This window comes from Vombatus ursinus, unplaced genomic scaffold (genome assembly GCF_900497805.2).
Source record: "Vombatus ursinus unplaced genomic scaffold, bare-nosed wombat genome assembly UNPS02014801.1, whole genome shotgun sequence".
NCBI classification, from domain to species: Eukaryota; Metazoa; Chordata; class Mammalia; order Diprotodontia; family Vombatidae; genus Vombatus; species Vombatus ursinus.
Genome location: NW_020954579.1, coordinates 3,410,488 through 3,413,964, shown reverse-complemented (window position 1 = coordinate 3,413,964; position 3,477 = coordinate 3,410,488).

Genomic DNA, 3,477 nt, shown 5'->3' with positions numbered 1-3,477 from the left:
AAAGGAAACACCCTCCCATCCCCCCACTCCACTCTCTCTAAGCCCTCATTGGAAGCCTGGATGTAGTCATTACTCATGTTCTGCCTATGTCTAGGGCCCAGGGAGAGGAAGGCCAGAAGCTCCCGTGTCAGAGATGAGGCTCAGAGATGGAGATTCATTGTCAGGGATGGTGAAGGCTCAGTGTCAGTGATGGAGGACTTGGTGGTGAGAATAGAGGGCTCAGTGTCTGGAATGAGAAGCCTTGTGTTAACAGTGAGGGAGTTCAGTAACAGAGACAGAGAAGGCTCATTTGTAAGGGGGCTCAGTTTCAGTAACAGGGGATTCAGGGTTGGGTATCAGGGATGGGAAGGCTAGGTTTCAAGGATGAGGGTATATATCAGGGATGGGGGAGGGGAGGAGTTTCAGTACTGGGTGAAGGAAATCCATTGTAAGGATCAGGAGGTGGGAGGGACTCCATGTCAGTCAGGGATGGGAAAGTTCAGTGTCAAGGATGTGGGAATACATCAGGGATGGAGGATTCAGTATTGGATATAGGAAGCCCAGTGTCAGGAGCCAGGGTTGAGGGAATTCAGTATCAGACAGTTATGGGGTTGGCACTCAGTGTCAAGGTTGGGAGATTTGGTGTTGATGATTGTGGCCCAATGTCAGGGAGGGGCTCATGTCAGAGATGGGGACTTGAACGATAGGGACTGAAGGCTGTGTCAGGGAAAGATTAGGAAGTTTGGTGTCAGGGTTAGAGGCTCAGTGTAATAAATAAGGGATTTCAGTGTCAGATACAGAAACTCAGCATTAGGGCTGGAGGTTCAGCCTGAAGGGTGATCCTCAGATTTTAGGGAAGGTCTCAGGGTCAGAAGTGAAGGTTTAGTGTTAGTGACGAAGGCCTGGCTTAGATGTGATGGAGCCTTAGTTACTGACTTACCTTCTCTACAAGGGAAACAGGGGACATGAGGAGTGGATTGTGATTTAGGGTTCCTTAAAGAGTAGGTTGGTGTGTGTGTGTGTGTGTGTGACGAGAGAGAGAGAGAGAGAGAGAGAGAGAGAGAGAGAGAGAGAGAGAGAGAGAGAATTCTTTGGGGACCTGTTTATGAATGTGGGTATCTGTGTGATTTTGAGTGTGTGTAGGGGGGAAGTATTGTGTATCTCTGAATGAGTGTGGGTGTCACAGAGCTGGTACCTCAATGAGAGGGTTTGCCTTCGGGGCGCTGGTAGAAAGGGATTAAAATGAGAGTGCTTAAAGCCGTGAGTATATTGTTCTGTGGTGTCCGTGTGGATGTGAGAACCAGGTAGGTTTGTGGCACGTAAGGCACGTAAGGGAATGTCAGAGGGGTGTGTGTGTGTGTGTGTGTGTGTGTGTCCTGGAGCCAAAGCTCTGTGTGTGTTGGCAGAGTATGAGGATTGTGGGAAGAAAGGAAGGAAGGAAGGGGGTGTTAGCTTCCAAAGCAGGCAGCAGAGGTTAGGACCCAGGACCCCGAATCTCTACCCACAAGCAGCCTTGGTTTATGTGTCAGGGAAACGTGCGTGACAGTTGTGTGTATGTCTAGCGGGTGGGTGTGTTTGTGTGTCTGGCCCCACCTTTAACCCTTTCCTCCCCCCAATTCTGCTCTTCACACTCCTGGCCCACTCCACGCCACCCTGGTCCCCCGGGGAGAGGAAGAGGCCAAGGCCCCTGTGCGCAGCCCCAGCCCCTCTAAGCCGGTTCCCTCGGCCGGCCTTGGCCCGTCCCACGACAGGGGTCCCTGCAGCCTGCTAGACTGGCAGGCCTTTCGGCCGGACGGCTGGCGGGCCAAAGGTTCGCTCCCTCCGCATCCTTCCCTCGGGCCTAGCCGGAGGAGGGGCGGGGCGGGGTGGGAGGTGAGGGAGGGAGAGGTAGTGCGAGTATGGGAAGGGGAAGGGGGGCTGTTCCTTCGCTAGCCCGAGCCCCTCCCGCGGCCCCTTTAAGAGCCGCCCTTTAAACCCCTTTAGCTCGGCGGAAAGGAATTGTCGCCCCTCCCCTCTCAGGGGCTGAGACCACGCAGCCCCCCCTTCCCCCGCCTGGCTGATCCCCTGCCCCAACACCCTCCATGCCTCTTAAGCTCGTGGGTTCGGGGAGGGGGCGCCAGAGGTTGCGGGGCCTGAGGAGCAGGGGGGATGGGAATAGAAGGCCGATGCAGCGGCCCGGGCACTGGGACCCTTCCCCTCCCGCCGTCCCTAACGAAGTGCATGCCAACGCCCCCCAGCCCATCCCCCGCGACACAGCCAGGGCTCCTGGCATAGGACCCCAGGCACCTCTCCCATCAGCACCGCCCCTTTCCCCATCCCACCCCACCAACCCCGGCCCCAGCCAGGGACTCACATCAGCTGCCGGCTCCGGTTTGCATCGCAGCTCCCCCCTCCGCCGACTCCCTCCCCAGACTGGCACAGTTGCCCCCACCCCCGGCACCGCGCTCCGCTCCTCGCCCTGTCGCTGCCGCCGGGTCTCTCCCCATCCCCCACCCCTCCCCCTGCCCCTTCCCTCCCTCCCTCTCGCCCCGCTCCTCCTCCTCCTCCTCCTCCTCCACCACCACCACTACCACCACCACCGCCACCACCACCGCCACCACCGCCGCCGCCGCCGCCGCCGCCGCCGCCGCCAGCTCTGATGCCGCCTCCTCCCCGGCTGCTCCCTGTTCTTTCAGCTGGAAAGGCGCCCCGGACCCTGCCGCTGCCACCACGTGGCATGGGGCCGCCAGCCCCCGCGGTTGCCCAGACTTGGCACAGCGCCCTGTGGTCACCCCTCCCATCCTCCTCTACCAGTTACCTGGACCACACGCTTTGCTTCCCACCCAAGAGTAGGAAGCCAGCCCAAGGATGCTTTTATACCCTCAATATTTTCCAGATGCAATTAAGGGCAAGAGGAAGTGAAGTGAGGTACAGGGGCTGGAAAGTCAGGAAACTTAGGTTTTAGGTGGGTTTTTTGGATTGTCTTTGAGAAGGGAAGTAGGGTAGGGCTAGAGAGATGTAAGATCCAAATTTCATTGCTCCTGGAACAGAGGCCCCTTTTTGCTCCTGCCCTGAAAGGTAGACTGCAGTAGGAGGGGTCAGACACAGCTAGAACTTCCTTAAAAGTTAAGTTGCCTAAATAGTAGGAATGGAGGTCTCGGGAAATTGAGTAGGCCAGCAATTGGTTTTCTGTAAAGGTCTTTATTGAGAATAGTTGGAATCCAGCCAAATCCACCATAACCCCTGTGTGTGTGTGTGTGTGTGTGTGTGTGTGTGTGTGTGTAGCTAGTCCTAATGGAGGTAAAAGGAAGGACAAGAGTTAAACTCTAGTGTAGCTAGGAATCACTGAAGACATGGAAAATGCCAGAAAACAGAAGATACATAGATGGAGAATAGGAATGTGCTCTTGGCATTGGAGGTTGGGGGGAGGGAATTGAGGAGAGGGAGAATAACTGCTAATGGAGAGGTAGTGGGAGCCCTGCCTCAATCCAGGGCTCCCTCCTCAGAGGTGAGGACTGA